The sequence below is a fragment of the Sciurus vulgaris genome (assembly GCF_902686455.1).
Source record: "Sciurus vulgaris genome assembly, chromosome: 3".
Taxonomy (NCBI): Eukaryota; Metazoa; Chordata; class Mammalia; order Rodentia; family Sciuridae; genus Sciurus; species Sciurus vulgaris.
This window is the reverse complement of record NC_136463.1, coordinates 51993421-52011903: the sequence shown is the minus strand read 5'-3', so window position 1 is coordinate 52011903 and position 18483 is coordinate 51993421. Positions and strand designations below refer to the sequence as shown.

At 44.0% G+C, this 18483-nt stretch overlaps 1 protein-coding gene across 7 annotated transcripts in view; it reads right to left on the bottom strand.

Moving 5' to 3' along the window:
- The window catches only part of GAS7 (growth arrest specific 7), a 229584-nt gene that overhangs the window by 121520 nt on the left and 89581 nt on the right, over nucleotides 1-18483 (bottom strand). The window lies entirely within an intron of this gene.

Here is an 18483-nt window from a genome sequence, read left to right as displayed (position 1 = left end):
CAGGGGTCCTCATACCAAAACAGCTAAGTCTTGAGAACTATTTCTATTAGTATCATTTTCTTTTTCTTTTTTTTTTTTTTTTTTTTTTTTTTTTTGCAGTGCTGGGGATTGATCCCAGGGCCTTGTGCTTGCGAGGCAAGCACTCTACCAACTGAGCTATATCCCCAGCCCCTAATATCATTTTCAACTGTAAAGATCCTTGTCTTCTTCTGGACCAGTGGTTCTCAAAGTGTGGTCCTTGGACCATCACTGCAGCATCACCTGGGAATTTGTTAGAAAGTACAGACTCTGGGGCCCCACTAGGACCACCTCCTGAGCCAGAAACTCCAGAGGTGGAGCCTTGCAATCTGGGTTTGCACAAGCCTTCCAGAGGAGCAATTCAAATGCATGCTGAAGTTTGGGAATCCCTCGCAAGGATATGCCAATTAGACTAACCCATCATGGAATAATCTGTCCCACATCCTATTAATGTCAAAAAACTGAATCTTTCTCCATATCCTACTTGCTCACAGCCTTCTCCTTGTCTGCATCTCCTCCGCCCCTGCATTTAGTCTGCTGCAAATATGATAGGCAGGGAGAAGTCAAAAGTCACAGTTCCATCTGACTGTCCTGAGACATCTTGAAATAAAAGTACCCGTGCCCTAAGCTGAGGACCACAGGGGACCTCTGGCTGTGCAAATCTACCATGGGTTCTGCAAACTCCTCTCCCATCTGACCCACCTGGTCTCATAAGCCAGGACCAGAATCCACTCTACCAGTCCACTGGCCTCTCTCAACTTCTGGGACAGTTCTCAAATCACATGTGAACCTCAACACTGTCCCCTGAACCCTCGAAGAGCACAACTTCCTACCTTCCCCAAAACAACAACTTCAAAGACACTCTGCATGGTGGCTGGCTCCGAAGCCACACAGAGATGACGGATTACAAGGAAGAAATCAGAACCAGATGGATTTCACATTCAGCAAAATAAACAGAATTACAGCATCAGGGTTGGGCTCCAGAAACTAGGGAGCTGTGTATTTGGCCCAGAGCCCAGGCTTGGTGGCCCCCAGCTCGGGTTGGGTTCCCCTGTCCGCTCTTCTGCTCCCATGACTCCCACAAACAGTGCCCGGGGCGCCTGGCCTGTTGTCTGTCCTTCTTTGCCAAGGTCTCAGCTAGCAATCCTGCTGTGGCTGACATTTTAGTGTTTTATGGAGTTTTTTATATTCTCTTTTATGGTGCAGTTGAAGATAGTTCAGCTTCTTTTCTACTTTCATCCAAAGATGTACAAGCACCGACAGGAATACTGCATTGCTAATGACAGAGTGACAGTTCAGGAGCCTCTGGGGGGAACTGGGGCAGGGGACAGCCACGGCACCCACCCTCCTTCCCACCCTGGGCTCCTTCCTCTCAGAGCGAGCCCAGCTGGGTGTCCCAGCTTCTACCTCGTTCTCATCGGCAAACACAGAAGACTCCTCTGTTTCTAGGGAAACAAGATGGCGCTCTGCGTAGCCAGTGTTTCTGAACCAAGGGTGATTTTGCCTCCCAGGACTTGTTTAGCAATATTTGGAGATGTTTACTGTTGTCACAATAAGGGTGGGAGAGGTAGGCTTAGTTCCCTACAGCTGCTAGAACAATCTTAGTGTCTTAGAACAACATACATATATCCTGAGATTTCTGTGGTTCACAAGTGGGTTTCTCTGGGTGAAGATAAAGGTGTTGGCAGGGCTGCATTCTTTCTGGCAGCTATGAGGGAAGAATCTGTTCCCATGTCTTTTCCAGCTTCCAAAGGTTGCCCCATTCCTTGGCCCAAGGCCCCTTCCTCCATCTTTGAGGCCAACAGTGGCAGGTGAGGGCCTCTTTATGCTGCTCTCTCTCTGGTTCTCGCACTTCCATCTCTGTCTTCCACTTATAAGGACCATCCACATGATCCAGGATAATTTCTCCATCTCAAAGTCTGCTGATTTGCAGCCTTAAGTCCATCTACAACTTGAATTCTCCTTGGCCTATAACCCAACACACACTCAGATACACAGTTTCCAAAGATTAGGACATGGACATCTTTTGGAGGGGGTAGTTTTTATGGTGCCTCCCACAGGAGGCCACCGGCATCTAGTGAACAGAGGACAGGGATGCTGCTCAACATCCTGCCGTGCACAGGGCCACTCACCCACAGGCAAGAATGATCTAGCCCAAAATGTCAATAGTGCCCAGGCTGAGAAGCCATGGTACAGATTAACACTGACAATCTAAAACTTGAAAAATGTATAGAATGTACCTTGCAGATAGGAGCCACAGGGATGCAGTGGACATAGATCATTTAAATCTCTCTACATGAGTAACTTCACACAGCATAGCTAATTCTGCTTTGCTGGTGGGTTGCTTTGTGGTCACTGAAATCCCTGATACGAGGTGGCTGGAGTGGCCCGTGTTCCATTCCCTCTCTTCCTTTCTTCTCTCCCTCAGAAATGCTGAGCCACCAGTAAGCTTACGCTAATTCCTAATGACCCTGCAGATCTGTCCGCTCCCCAAATGCCCTCTGGCACCCCAGGATGCTGTGGGCAACCAGAGGAGTCCTTCGCTCTTTGGGTGAGGCCTTTAGTACACAGAGCAGCCTGGGGAAGGGCAGAGGTGCTCAGGAGGCCCTGTTCCCCCGTGCAGACACAGGGGGAGGGGACACAGAAAGGACAGATTCCCCCTTAATTTAAAAAACATTAACAGTTTTTTAGGAGTTGTGAAATCTTATAAGACACTCACACGGTCTTTATTCACATGGATAAAAGCAGTATAGGTCAAATCTTTATGATTAAGAAGCAATTTGAGGGCTGGAGTTGTGGCTCAGTGGTAGAGCGCTTGCCTGGCATGTGTGAGGCCCTGGGTTTGATCCTCAGCACCACATATAAATGAATAATTGAAATAAAAGATCCATTGACAACTAAAAAATATATAAAAAAGAAGCAATTTGACTGCTTTTTATTATTGACAATTATAGCATACTTCATTAAAGTTATTTTTATATATGGTTTACAATTAAAAGATAGAAGAAAAGACTATCATCATCATACCTCTTTTCCCTAATAATTCCAACAAGAGTCCAGGGATTCAGCCCCAGATGACTGATTTGGGTCATATGTCCATTCTGGTCCACTCTGGCCAGGGGGGATTGGATGGATGCACTAACTGGCCAGGCTGGAATCAGGTTTTCTCTGCAGCAAAGGCAAACCCTTCCTGTTCTCTGTGCCTCACTTGCTGGCTGGGTTTCCTACATTGGGTCAAGAAGGCATATAGCAGAAGTGTGGCTTGTTAGGTTTCATAGGGTTTCCCCGAAAGAACAGTCAGGCAGGGCTCCCTCTCACTTCCATAAAACAATGGCGTGTGTGTGTGTGTGTGTGTGTGTGTGTGTGTGTGTGTGTAAACCCTACACCCCAGGACAGCCCCCTGCACTTGGCACAGTGAAGCACTCATTTAACTTCTCTGTTGCAATTGGTCAGCATTTCTGCTAAAGCCACCATCTCTGCTCCAAAGCACAGAAGCAATGGATCTAGGTAGTCATGACACAATGTCTGAGATAGCCTGAGACTTGGGATAGCCTGTGACAAGACATCTGCTATAGGAACACTGGGCATTTGTTCATTTATCCCACAAATACTTGCTGCATGCCCACGAGTATGTGCCGAACGTTCTTCTGGACCCTGATACCTCAGAGGTAAGAGGACAGAAGATCTTTGCCCACAGGCAGTGTCAGTGCAACTCAGGGATGATTATAAGGCCTTGCTCTAAACACTGATGTACATTAGCTCATTTAATATCCACCTCAACGTCTGAGGCAGGTAACTTGAAACCATGCAAGTTGTGTTTTACAGAGGGCGAAACTGCGGCTGATAGGTTTGTCACTTGCCCCAGGACTATGCACACATTTAAAGCGAGGCAGGGCAGCACTGGCATTGGACCAAGTGGTCTTGAGGCTTTGTCAGAATGAGGATTCTTCCAAGGTCATGCTGTTAACAAGGCACGACAACTGAGGCTGACCCTTGCATGTGCAGCTCTGGAACCCCTCTGCTCCTCTCCTCTTATTTGTTCACCACAGTAGCTTCCTGGCCACCATCTAGCTCTGCTCAACAGCTTGTCGGCCTCCCTGACCAAGTGCCTCCTTCAGGACTCCAGGCCCAGGGCTCCCACTTGCAAGGGGCAGTGAAGGGGCAAAGGAAGCACTTCCCCTCCATCCGGCCACAGCAGTTCCTTTGTAGCCTCAATGCCCCCAGTGAGTCACCTCCCCACCTCTGAAGACAGCAGCCAAAAAGAGCCCCATTGTAGCAGGACTGCCTGCCCCCACTTCCCTTTCCCATTTCCCAAACCAGCCCTCCCAGACCAAACATAAGTCATGTAAATGCCAAAAGAAGTTGAAAGATGCTTTGAGAGCAGGGTTTTCAAATGTAAAGTCCCAGTGGCAGTGGCAACAGCTGCTGCTGTAGCTTCTCAGCTCTATCCCTCCATCCTCTGCCTCCTGGGGCCTCCTGAATCAGTTTCTTTCTCTCCTGGGCTCCCCAACACGTAGGGCTGAGACTATGTGCTTCATACTTGGGACCCCTGTGTCAGAGGCTGGGACCAAGGGGAAACTGCTCAGCATGATCTTGCATTTCCAAACATACCCTGGATAAAATCCGGTGGCCCATAAACCAGTGTGGGTTCCAAAGGCATCTTTTCAGCCCCTGCAACCACCAGGCCCGAAGCAATCAGTAGCACCCATAAGCTTGCTTGCCTGGCCAGCTGCTGTCCACACCCCTGCTTCTGCTCAGATTGAACTTTCCTTTGGAAACCACCTTTCCCCATTCTCAATGCTCAGTTTGTGGGGACAAGTGACTCCAACCTGGCCAATTAGCACATCTAATCCCCCAGCCAGAATGGGTCAGGATGAGTATATGATCCAAGTCAGCCATCTGAGGATGAATCCCTGGACTCTTGTTGGAATTATTAGCGAAATGCGGTAGGATGATGATAGACCGTAAGCTGAAGATGCTAACTGATGGTCACCTGCACCTCTCCTAAGAAACCTCATTAATAATGGAATCAATGCAGAAGAAAATGGAGTGGTGAGAAAGACAGGGAAGCAGTAAAAGAGAACCAACTGTAGGATATTGACTAAGCCCCTTGATCAACTCATGCCTGAAGTTGAGATGTCTAGGAATGTTTGTTATACCAATCCAGAAACTCCACTTTATTTTGAAGCTAATTTGAATGGTATTTCTATAATATCTAAGAGAAAGAATCTTGTCTAATGTTCCCTTGGTAAGGGCCAAGGTATTATAGGAATAGTGACACTCAAAGCTAAAAGAACACAAAGCAGGGAGAATTTAGAGCTTTGGTTCCTTTCTTCAGTCTATATGGGCAAGACCATCTCCCAAAGACGTACATTTCTAAATCCCTCGTTTGGCAGCTACAACAAATCACCACAAGCTTGACATTTGGTGTCTTAAAGCAACAAAACTATATTCTATCACAGTTCTGAAGGACAGATGTCTGAAATCAGCAGCAGCAGGACTGTACTCCCTCTAGATGTTCTCAGGGAAAATCCAGTTCTTGCCTCTCCTGCTCTTGGTGGCTGCTGGCATTCCTGGGCTTGTGGGTGTATTCCTCTCCTCTGACTTCCTGGTTCTGCTCCTCCTCATCCATGTGGAGTCTAGTCTCCCTGGGCTTCCCTCTCATTGGATCACTTGTGAATGCATTTGGGGCTTGCCCACATAATCCAGGATGATCTCCTCAAGATCTGTAACTACTTACATCTGCAAAGACCCCTTTCCAAATAAAGAATATTTCCCAGTTCTAGAGATTAGGAGATGGACAAGCCCTTATCAGCTGCTTCCCTATCAGGCCAAGTCAGCCCATCCTCTCTTTGCAGCTGTACATGAGACGTGCCACTGTTAACACGCTCAGCTCTGATCACAACCCAAAGGCTGTGCGAGCCACATGGAAGGGCTTTGTCAGGACATGCACATGCTACAGAGCAGAAATGGCTCTGGGCAAAGACAGTGACCAAAACTAGACTCCCAGGCTTCCCCTGTGGTCTGCAGACCAGGCTCAGCAAGCAAAGCAGTAAACAGAGTTTCCCTCAAAGAATCAAGGTTCCCTTAGCCCTTGAGGCACCAAGGTGACCCCTTCAGGTAGTATCCAAGAGGATGCAAGTGGGCTGAGGTTTGTGTTATAAACAGTTTCCTATTTACTTCAAGATCTATCAGGAAAACAAACAAACATGCAACTAGTACATAAAGTCTCTAATGTCACTATTAGTTTCAAGGCACCCTGGCAGCCATGATCAACTTCGGTTGTCAGGCTCACTGAATGGGAGGAGACCATTTATAGATCACCAAGACCTCACAAGGTAGTGGTGAAGACAATGAATTTGGGAGCCAGACTGCTTGGGTTCAAATCCAGACTCTCCCTGGGCAAGTCACTTGATCTTTTTGGACAGTGTTTAGCATAGGCAATTCCCATGAAAATGGGACTAGTAACAACATTATTATTATTAATACCTCTGGTAAGGATTAAATGAGTTAATCTACACCAAGCATTTTAAATTGGTTGGCCCTTGCTGCTTCTTCCAACCCCACATTCTGCTTCCATCCTGAACAGGATGCTCTGATGAGAGAGGGTGGGACCAAATCCCAGTCACGTCAGCTGAGTCTCCTCTACCTCCCATTTCAGTCCAACCTCCTTCACTCCCTCAGGCCCATGAGCAAGAGCCCCACCTCTCTGAGCTTACCCCAGTCCCAGCACCTCTCATCCCCACTGGCTAGAGGAGAGTCCCAGCAGAAGGTCGATGGCACCATGGCTGAATACCTACCTGATGATCCACACAGGTCACACACCCCCAACCTTAAGCCAGGAATGTCTTCTAATGTTACCCTTGGAGCAAGACAGTCCTTTGGAAATACAGCCTGGATGATCTGGATACACTGCTGGCCCTGGCTCAGGGTGTACATGACCAGAGATCATAAACCATCTCCTGGAAGACTGAGCAGAGATCAAGTGACAAGCAGCTTCCTTAACTGAGTCAGATCCCTTGGAAGAAAGCTGATGTCCACATTCCTTAATTTTGACACCAACCACCAAGGTGTGGTCACTGTTAAATGCTGTAAAGAACCAGGGTGTGGTGCCTCTAATATTATCAGTGCCAAACCAAGGGTCCTTATCCTGGTCACTTGTAAAAACAAATAATTTGGTGTTGTACTCTGTACTTCAGAGATTTAGCATGAATGACAGAGTTAAGCCCTATACTTAACAACAAAACAAAACAAAACAACAACCCAACACTTTTCCCCAAACCTTCCCCATTCCCAGTAGTGGGGATTGAACCCAAGGGCATTTTACACTTGAGTTACACCCCCAGTCCTTTTTATTTTTTACTTTGAGAAAGGGTTTCACTAAGTTGCTGAGACTGGTGTCAAAATTGTGATCCTCCTACCTCAGCGGGATACAGGTGTATGCCACTATGCCTGACACTCTCCCAACTCTTTCAAAGTTGTTTTGTAAAAAGTACAGTGACATAACACCAGCACCCCAAAAAGGTAGCCCCCCACATGCTCTCAACAGGAAGGCTCTTTCCAGGAGCAACATCAACCCCATAATGCCCTTTTCCTCCAACTCTAAGAGACCTCTATCTGGATGGAGCTCTGATCTTCTTCCCAGAGCTAAAGACAGAGAAAAGCTACGTTGGGGGCACCTGAGACCATACCCCAAGTTTGATGATAGGCTAGAAGAACTCACAGAATTCATCATTATGTTTGTTCTCCAGGTTTGGATTTATTTCAGCCCGAGGATTCAAAGCAAAATCAGTGAAGGGACATGGAGCCTTGGGCAAGGTCCTGAGTAAGTCCAGTACAAGTCCCAAGAATCCTCACCTAGTCAAGTCCTCTCCCAGGGCAGTCACATAAGCCTGCCTTCCTTAATTCCTCCAACAGTGAGTGGTGACAGCATGCGTGACATGTAACCTGTCAGGGAAACTCAGGAGAGACTCAGTGTCCAGGGTTTTTGCTGGGGGCTGATCACAGGCATCTCCTTCCCAGCATGTAGCCAAATTGCAGGTTTCCAGCAGAAACCATATCATGTAGACAAACAGGTCAGAGAAGAGCCACCCTTATCATTCACAGAATAGTGGAAATTCTTCCTAAAATCAACTTCCCAGACACCAGCTGGGGGGCAACACCACAAGGAAGCCCTTCTACAGAGAGCAGAGTCCAGCCAGCTATGAACATTGGCTATAGAATGTTCTTCAGAAGGGAATCTCCCCTGCTGGCTGGCCCCTCCAGTGGCAGAATCCTGACAACAAATCCAGCCTGTGCCAAGCATGTGTGAGTCCATGAACACTGGCTTCTGAATTCAATATTTCATGTCAATGAACACTGAATACAGTAACAAGTGCCACTGATTATGACTCTGTGCCAGGCACTGGGCCAAGCACTTGACACTCAGGCAGTTCACATATTAATATTAATGTTTTACAACAGAGTCAGCCACAGCTTGAAGACATGAAATGACTTGCCCAAGGTCATGCTGCTAATGGGTTTGAACTCTGGTCCATTTGGCCCTCCAACCAGAGACCTTTAACTCCCATATCCACTGCCTCTTGGGAAGCTATCTTTCATTGAGCCCCATATAATTTGAGTATAATCTCATCCTATTGTTTTTGCTTACTAATATATTTAGTTGACTCCATACTTTTCTTTAAAAAGTGATCGAACCAAAAAATTTATATTCACCTCCAACAGAAAAACCATTTGCCAGAAATTGACAGTAGCCCTCAAAATAATCACAATGAAAACCAAGCAAGGATATTCAATCCTGGCTGGATATTGTTTCCTGCTAAGACTTTCTTTCACCCAGCACCACCTGGAACTTTCTCCCCACCATAATCATAAGCAGAGAAAGAAAAATAAAACAGGAATACCTTCCCTTGATGTGACTCATTGGTGCTGAGCATCTTGCCTGGAGACCATCTAAATCCATCCTGGCAAGCACCTGGGGAAACGCCATCTATACCACAGGCACTGTTCCACCTGCCTGTCAGGCTCCCTACTCCCAGCAGGGCCTCCCAGCTTCCTGAGCATTCAACCTCTCCACCCTCAGTCCAGAGACTTGCTCTCGCTCCTTCTCCCCCATTCACTCTTACTTGTTCTCCAGCTTTGGAGGATACTAAGCCCCAGGAGTCATGCCACCACCCACCACCAGCCGGGGCAGATATACCAGCCCCCTTGATTGCTCCCAGCCTGGCTTCCTGCTCTCTCTTCATTCCTACTTTCTGCTTCCATTTCTGTAAAAATTAGGGACTAAATCTTAGATCCTCACTTCCCCATTCTGACCCCGCACTATCTTCCAGCCTGGCATTAAGACACCTTCCAGTTCAGTCATGAACTCTAAGAAATAACCTAAGCAGGTTAGAGGGCCCTACTTGGAAGCCATCAGTGGACTTCCCCAGACACCAAGTCAGCAGTCACTGAAGAACTCCAAGCAGCATAGGCCATGGATGTGACCCAGAGTTTATGAAGCAAACAGACCTGGCCTGGAGTACTGGCTCCACCACCTCCTTGGCCAAGTGAATTCCCACATCTGAGAAATAAGACCAAAAATAATACACATCACACAGGGCTGTTGTGGGATAATGTGGATCACCCAGGGCCTGTGCCCAGTAAACATTATTTTTAAGAGCTGGGACCAAGAAGAGGAAATGGGGTGAAAGTGGAGAAAGCACCCACATGTTGCAGAGAATGACCAGCAACATGGAACCCAGTCCAGCTGAAGTCAGTGTCAGGCAGGCGAGGGCTTACCCTGCAGACCAGAGCCTACATACTGGACCATGGGCTGAATCTAGCTCTCTTGCTTTGCTTGGCCTGCAGAACTTTAGAAAAATATTACCAACGTACATAAAACCAGTTAGTTCCCCTGAAAACATAAAGATTTCAACCGCCTCTTGAAAATCAGGAAGGCCATACTGAAGTTGCTACAGGCGGGATGAGGAGAAATGCTGCCACCTTCTTCAACCTTTACTGCTCTAGTTTGCTACGCTGGCTGCCCAGGAGAATCACTCAGGAATACTCACACTAAGCCTGGGTCTTGGGAAGAAATAGAGACCAGCTTCTTTTAAACCTTGCAAAGTAATTCTAATGCGCACCAGTAGGACAGTGCAGATGTCTGCTTACCAGGCTACTCCTGCCTCACTCAGCACTGTCACCTGCCTGGCCCAGGTCCTACCCAGCCCTCAGCTTGTTCAGTAGAGGTTCAGGAATTAGGAAAGGCTGGGACCCCACAACACGAAGCCAGCACAAGACCCCTGCCAGCAGCCCCTGCTTTAACTGTTGTCCATTCCATGGCATCTGTGCTAGAGGGAATGCAGAATGGGCTCCATGTCCGTGACCCACTTCCACGCCTTCTCCCAAGAATGTGTAAAGGTCAAGGCTTCCCATGTCCATGAGTACCCATGGAAGAGAATCGGGACAGGCTTCCCTGAACCAAGGCCTAGAGACAACTCTGAAAGACATTCAAGTTTCAGGTTTTGCAGCTGTGTCCAAGGTTCTTCTAGCTTAAATATGCTTTCTGTAAAACCCTGCAACCAAACCACAGCCTTACAAACCCCATGTTCTATCATTTCCTGAAAGAATGATCTTTCTGTCCACAAACCTTCCCCACCCTGCAGGAGTCAATAAGGTAAAAGAGCAGAAAGGACCACTTGCCAACACCATTTCCTAGACATGACATGACAGCAGAAAGAGCAGGGAGAGAGGCCTGGGGTGTGGGGTTCAGGAAAGGGCTGTCCCACATGGTCTATCTGGCCCTAGGATGGTGCATTAGTGGCTTATCTGCAATAGGGGGAATTCCCACTGGTTTTGTGCCATTTCTGTAAAGACTGGGAACTAAGAAGAAATAAGAAAGTGAGTGTCATCGTTCTCTGGCTCATGTCATCATCCCAAATGTACACACTGAGGCTGCCTCTGTCTTGCCCAGGGCAGGCAGTTAATGCAAATGGGAAAGATGGCCCTCTTGCCTAGGGGGACCAGAGTGACAGCAAGGTAGAAGCTAGCTAGCTGGAATAAGACAAGGAAATGGGATTTTGATGGCAAAGATAAAGTGTGATGGGGCTGGAGAACAGTGAAAAGTGACATGAGAATCGCAGAGATGAGGGCTTCCCAGGATGTGACATGTCCCAACAGGCTATGTGGCTCAGCCTGAGAAACAGGAAAAGGAGGGAGAGTGTGATCAGTAGGCAGGTACCTCACTGAGCTAATTCCACCCCAGGGGCTGGGACAGAGCTGGAGACAGCCCGTTCCACGATTCACAGTTTGAGGTCAAGGAGACAGTGTAGGGCTGGATCCTAACAATCCTGGAAGAGGTGTGATTTGAGCTCATTCTCCATTCTGTCATCCACAAGCACCTGGGAGAGTCTCAGCATAGTCACTTGCACTGGCTTGCTATTAAAAGCATGGTCTACAGAATGGCCAACCAGTGAGCTTATGAACACAGCATCCAGACTCCTCCTTCATCAGACTACATTCTAACCTCAGCCCCAGGTGAATTGTCACACACTCATCTTTGAGAAGCACTAATTTCAAGCATACAGGCTATTAGGGATGCAAGGGAATCTCCAGGTTCTGCCAGGCACTGATCAAGTACATAATGGCAACACAGACAGTTCAGGGACTTAGAGGCAGTTCCAGTGGAGGCATCTCACACTGACCTTTTCCCCAGTTGAATTCAAGACTGCAATGACTTCCTCCATTTCCTAACTCACTGACCAACCAATGCAATCTCAGATTAAAATGCTTCCCTGTAGTCCTGGCAGAATAACACATCAAGAATTATTTGCTTATCAGATCATTTATTTATCTGCTTATCTTGCTATCAAAACACATACTGAGCACCTATGATATGTCAGGCACTGAGAATATACAATGAACTCTTTCTGGTAAGAGAAAGACAGCAAACATATAATCATGCTGCTGTGTGGTAGATGTGTGCAGTGTGAGGGGAAAATTGGGGTACAGAGAGTATGTGGGTGTCCTTGGATGAGTGCTACCAAAAGGTCACCCGAAGAACACGCTTTCTCCTTTTTAGGCTTTTCTCTGCATTTTCTGCTCTCTCCGATTTTGTTTCTATTGGATTGATTGTTATTTCTGTATTCCCATTTCCTCTGACAAACTGGGCATTTGTAGAGTCCATTTATTTGACTTAGGTGGTTACATTGACATTGTTAACACGGACACTCGACTTCAAGCAGAAAGTTAATCAATAGCTCTTTTCTCCTTTTGAATAATACAAAAATCCCAGGATGCCTTGCCTTTGATCTCTTCTCTCCACCTTCTAGGTGTTGGTAGCATGAATCAGCTAGACATGCTATTTTTGTACAAGTCCTAGAGCTACTTGGTTATTTTTTTTCTTTTACAACTTAGAAAAATTTCCCAGAAAAAAGTAGCAATTTTCAAATTGACTCAAGAGGAAATAGAAAACCTGCATAGATCTATAATCTTCAAAGGAATTGATCCAGCAGTCAGAAAATCTACCTTGAGAAACTGTAATGGCTTTATGTGGTTTTACTGATTAGTTTTCTTAAATCTTTAAGAAAAAGATAACATTTGAACTATGTAATCCACAAATCAAGAGGAAAACACTCAGTTCCTTTTATAATACCTTGATAGCACTTCAAATAAGAACAATATAGAAAGAAAGGAACTTAAAAGCCTGCCTCCTAACCTCACTTAGGGTATAAATGTAAAAAAAAAATGGAAACATGCATTAGCAAATCCTGGAAACGCAGAAATGTTAAAACATCAGAAAACTCACTGAACAAAGAGAACAGTACCTGGGTGTGGTGGTACATGCCTATAATGCTAGCAACTTGGGAGGCTGAGACAGGAAGATTGCAAGCTCAAGGCCAGCCTCAGCAACTTGGTGAGGCCCTAAGCAACTTAATGAGACTCTGTCTCAAAATAAAAAAAAAAATAAAATAAAAATGGCTGGGGATGTAGCTCAGTGACAAAGTCCCTCAGGTTCAATCCCCAGTACCAATAAACAAACAAATAAATGCAAAAAAAAAAAAAAAAATACAGGATAATCTATATGCAGAATAAACACATGACAAAACTCATCATGCACGTGTGGTTAAAACTTCTTGCCAACTGGGAAGAGAAAGACGTTTTCTTGGTCAAGCAAATCATAATTACCAAAAATTAAAATAAACCTCACACTTAATGGAAAACATGGCAGGTTATTTTGTTAAAGTCAGGAATAAGACAAGGCTAGTCACCACCGCCACCAGTTTCTTCTCAATACTGGACTCATGATCCCACAATAAAAATAAATAATATGTGGAATGTGAAAGGAGACACAACTGACAACCTCACACAATACAACCGTCTACCCCCCAAATCCAAGAGATTCTGAAAACCACCAGACACTTCAGGGTCTATTTTTAAAAACTACCAGCATTCTGATGTACCAGCAACAATTGGAAAATAAACTTAGGTTAAAATGGATTGAAAACAGATCGTTTACCTCCATGCTCTCCCGAACCCAAATAAAAATGATTGGAAACAAATTAGGTACAAAGCCACAAAGGGACAAAAAAAATGATATAAGAGTGGACAAAAAATGAGACACATTAACAAAATTTTGGACATCAGAAAACAAATGCGCAAATGGTAGTAACTTAGCATACAGGAGAAGACTGAAACCTATATGCCTCCTGAGGGAGATAGAGAAAAGAAATAAGTCCATGCATAACACAGAACTTCAAAAAGGCCAGGAAGGCTTACAGACACAAAGTTTCAAGGTGGAGGTTTAAAAAGGAGGTGAGAGTCAGGTGCTGTGGTGCACACCTGTAATACCAACAACTTGGGAGGTTGAGGCAGGAAGATCACAGTCAAGACCAGCCTTAGCTGCTTAGCACGGTCCTAAGCAACTTAGACTCTGTCTCAAAATAAAAAATTAAAAGGACTTGGGATGTGGCACAGTGGTTGAGTGTCCTAGGGTTCAATCTCTAGTACCAGAAAAAAAAAAAAAAAAAAAAAGTGAGAGAAGATCCTCTTAGATCGCTTGCTACCTGTGTCAGTCAAGTGGCTTCCCACATCCAGATGGCAGGAAATGTACGAGAGGACAGGTGACAAGTGTATTGACAACAGAGCTATTAGGCAAATGTTCATACATCTGGTTAAGATCAGATCCACTTCCTTTTCAGGAAGTTATTAAAGGATGTGCTCCAACAAAACACGGAAGAAAACCAAGAAAGATGAAGAGGTGTTACCCAAGTACTAGCCAAAAAAGTAGAAGAGAAGCCAAGAAAAGTAATAGGATGATGGTGAAGGAAGATCTCAAGATGTGAACTGTTCAGACCACAGCAAACAGACTCTTTTATCATGTTGAAAACAGACCTGATAGATTATGTCATGAGTTGACAGTATGTGGGGAAATTTTTTAAAGTCTAATGAAAAATCTGGGAGAAGAATTGCTTCAAGGGACAGAAGAAAGTCAAGCAAATAAAACACAATTGCACTGGGCGTGGTGGTACACAGCTGTAATCCCAGTGGCTCAGGAGGCAGGAGGATCACAAGTTTGAGGCCAGCCTCAGCAACTTAGTGAGACCTGCCTCAAGATAAAAAATAGAAAGGGCTGGATATGTGGCTCAGTAGTAAAGTGCCCCTGGGTTCAATTCCCAGTACCAAAAAAAAAAAAAAAAAAAAAAAAAAAAGAAAGAAAGATTACCAAGGACACTTTTCTCCCCAATTTCATTTTAAAATGTAGTACCATTTCAACAAAAATCACAAGAGCTGATTCTAGAATTCACCAGAAATTCACCAGGAACATCCATGACAATTTTGAAGAAGAATGAGGATTAGTTCCATGAGATAGTAAAGATCCTTATAAAGTTATAATAATTGGAATAGTGAGCAATGGATATACAAATAAACCAGCAAAAAAGATCAAGCCCAGAAACAGATCACACACTTACAGGAACACATGACAGGTGGCCTTCAAATCAGTGAGGCAGGGCTGAGGGTGCAGGGCAGCAGCAGAGTGGAGTGCCGGGTCTATGTTCATCCCCAGCGCCCCACATTCCAAAAAGAAATTAGAGAACAGAGGATAAATTTAATAAATAAAATAACAATGGGGTGACAGCCTACTCAATTAGAAAAAGAATATGAATACAATTTTTTTTTAATGTATATGTGTGGTACTGGAATTGAACCCAGAGGTGCTCTACCACTGAGCTACATCCCCAGACCATTTTATTATTATTTTTTAATTTATTTTTATTGTAAACAAATGGGATACATGTTGTTTCAGTTTGTACATGGAGTAACAGCATACCATTTGCATATTCATATATTTACATAGAGTAATGATCTTTGATTCATTCTGTTATTTTTTCCTTCCCCCCCACCCCTCCCACCTCTCTTTTCCCTCTATACAGTCCCTCCTTCCTCCATTCTTGTCCCCCTCCCACCCCCCCATTAAGTGTCATCATCCGCTTATCAGTGAGATCATTCATATTTTGGATTTTTGAGATTGGCTTATCTCACTTAACACGATATTCTCCAATTTCATCCATTTGCCTGCAAATGCCATAATTTTATTATTCTTCATAGCTGAGTAATATTCCATTGTATATATATACCACAGTTTCTTTATCCATTCATCAATTGAAGGTCATCTAGGTTGGTCCCATAGTCTGGCTATTGTGAATTGAGCCGCTATGAACATTGATGTGGCTGTATCTCTGTAGCATGCTGATTTTAAGTCCTTTGGGTATAGGCCAAGGAGTGGGATAGCTGGGTCAAATGGTAGGTCCATTCCAAGTGTTCTAAGGAATCTCCACACTGCTTTCCAGAGTGGCTGCACTAATTTGCAGTCCCACCAGCAATGTATAAGTGTACCTTTTTCCCCACATCCTCTCCAACACCTATTGTTGCTTGTATTCTTGATAATTGCCATTCTAATTGGGGTGAGATGGAATCTTAGTGTAGTTTTGATTTGCATTTCTCTTATTACTAAAGATGTTGAACATTTTTTCATATATCTGTTGATTGCTTGTACATCTTCTGTGAAGTGTCTGTTCATTTCCTTAGCCCATTTGTTGATTGGGTTATTTGTATTCTTGGTGTAGAGTTTTTTACGAATACAATTATAGCCAACAATAAAAGGAAATTACAGATGGGTCAAAGATCTAATTGTCACTGGGTGTGGTGGTGCACACCTGAAATACAGAATTACAAGTTTGAGGCCAATCTGAGCATCTTAGTGAGACCCTGTCTCAAAATAAAAATTTTAAAAAAGGCTGGGGATGCAGCTCAGTGGTAGAGTGCTTGCCTAGCACGCATGAGGGCCTGGGTTCCATCCCCAGTACTGGGTTGTGGGGGAATCTAATGGTCACATATAAAACTTCAAAGCTTAAAATAACAAAGTTTTAGACTATCTTATGACCTGGGCATAAGAAAATATTTCTTAAGGCATAAAAAGCAAAAAACATGAAGCAATACAAGTTTGATAAGACTACAATGGAAAAACTACTGCATGACAAAATGCAACAGTAAAAAAATGAAAAGATAAACAATGATTTAAAGATAACAAGAAATATGAGCAGAGCAGGCACAGAAAACTCACAAGAGAGGAAATCCAAATGGAAAAATCAACAGGAAAATATACAGGAACTTGCTAGTAATAAGAAAATGCAAATGAAGTTTCAACCCAAGGTGCTCAGATGGCAAAAATAAGAAGTCTAATGTGTTTGGCAAAGCAAATGGAAATTCTGATACTTGGTGGGTGGCAGCATATATATATTTGCAAAAGCTCCATGAAACAATTTGGCACTAGTTGACAAAGTCCAGATATACATATACAGATGGGGATATGCTCTTTCTAGGTATCTAGCGCCAGGGACACCCACAGGTTACATAAGGAGATAGGCATAGGATGCACACTGCAGCACCTGCCGATAGGGATAACTGAGGCACACGCTCATGCTAGAAATCTGTGCAACAGTTAGATGAACTAGGTCTACGTGTATTGACTTGGATGAACCTCGAAAACACAACGTGTGAAAAAAAGCAAATTGCCAAAGGATAAATGCAATATGGCACATTTTGTGGCAGCTTCAAAGCACACATTACTCAATACTATTTTGAATACATACATGCTAATAAAAATTCAAAACATGTCATGGAAAATGCATGGATAACCACAGAACAGTGGTTATCTCCAGGGAGGGAAGGAGAAAAGGGAATAGAATTGGAGGAACACACAAGGATGTTTAATGCCAAGCGATGTATTATTTCTGACTGATATTTGGCAAATGCTAATACTTGTCGAATCCAGAACGGCGATAAGCATGTGAAAAATGTTCAATATCATCAATCTTCAGGAAAGTACACGATAAAAGCACAAGGAGAAACGACCACATACTCACAAGAAGGGGAAAAAAAATAACGTTAGAAGGGGAACAATCGAAAGCTCATATCTTGCTGTATGTGACGAGGGAACTGAAGCCACCACTTCAGAAAATCATTTTTGTTATCTCTTATATACTTACCATATGATCCAGTGATTTCTTTCTGAGGTTTTTTACCAGAGGAATGAAAACATGTCGGAAAGATTTGTACACAAATGTTCTCAGCAGATTTGTTCAGAATAGCTCAAAACTGGAAACAAACCAAAAGTCCATCAATTGACAAACAGATATGCAAATTGGAGTAAATTCAACTAATGGAATTCTACTTAGCATTAGGAAGAAATGAACTGCTGGTACAAACATGTGGATGGATCCCAAACATTACCTTGTTTAAAAGAAGCTGGATTCAGGATTATACACTGCATGCCCCATTTCTATGAAATTCTAGAACAGCAAAATTCATCTAATAGGATGGAGATCAGATCACAGGTGACCTTGGAAGACAAATGGCAACAGAAGAGCAACAATGATTATAAAGGGGCAAGAGAGAACGTTCTGGGAAGATGTCCTATTTTGTCAGTCTTTCCTAGTCATGGGCTCCACATCTGTGGATTCAACAGACCAAGGATCAAAAATACTCAGGGAAAAAAAAACTGCATCAGTACTGAACATGTACAGACGTTCTTCCTAGTTATTATTGTCTAAACAATACTGTATAACAACTACAGCATTTATATTGTAGGAGATTTTAAAAGTAATTTAGGGATGATTTAAAAATATCCTGGAGAATGCAAATACTACATCCCAGGGTGAAGTGGATCCAATCCCCTGTGAATACAAAGGGCTGACTGTACACTGATTGATGAGAGTGGTCATCACCAACGTGATGATTTCTGTCAAGTCATTCACCTTGACATTTTAATTTTATGGCAAATACGAGCTCAGTAAAGTTGATTTTTTAAAAAGTGACAGATAACATTTGTTATCTCTGTAACTTTCTATAAATGTAAATATTTTATTAAAAAATAAATGGTCTCTAAAAATATTAGTTATTACATGCCTATATTGGGGGATGGGA